The sequence below is a fragment of the Fukomys damarensis genome, unplaced genomic scaffold (genome assembly GCF_012274545.1).
Source record: "Fukomys damarensis isolate Sample0158 unplaced genomic scaffold, DMR_v1.0_HiC HiC_scaffold_12, whole genome shotgun sequence".
In the NCBI taxonomy this organism is placed as follows: Eukaryota; Metazoa; Chordata; class Mammalia; order Rodentia; family Bathyergidae; genus Fukomys; species Fukomys damarensis.
The window spans coordinates 46287025-46287349 of record NW_022900924.1 but is presented as its reverse complement, the minus strand read 5'-3'; positions in this window follow the sequence as shown (position 1 = coordinate 46287349).

Sequence of the window (325 nt, the reverse complement as noted above, 5' to 3'; positions counted from 1 at the left end):
ACGAGGCTGGTCGGGAGCTGGGAATGAAGTTGTTTTCCCACAAGGTCATAAATTATATGGAGGATGAGTGGATACTAGCAGGAAAATTGGGGTAAAGGAAGAATAAGTACTGGGTGTTCACTACATAAACATGTGATCTTGAAGACCATGGCTGTGTAGCCGGACGTGGTGGTGCACAGCTATGATCCCAGCACTCAGGAGGTTGAGGCAGGAGCATCTCTGAGTTAGAAACCAGCCTGGGCTACATAGTGAGTTCCAGGTCAGTTTCAACTACATAGTGAGACCCTGTCTCAAAAAAAAAAAAAAAAAAAAAAAAAAAAAAAAA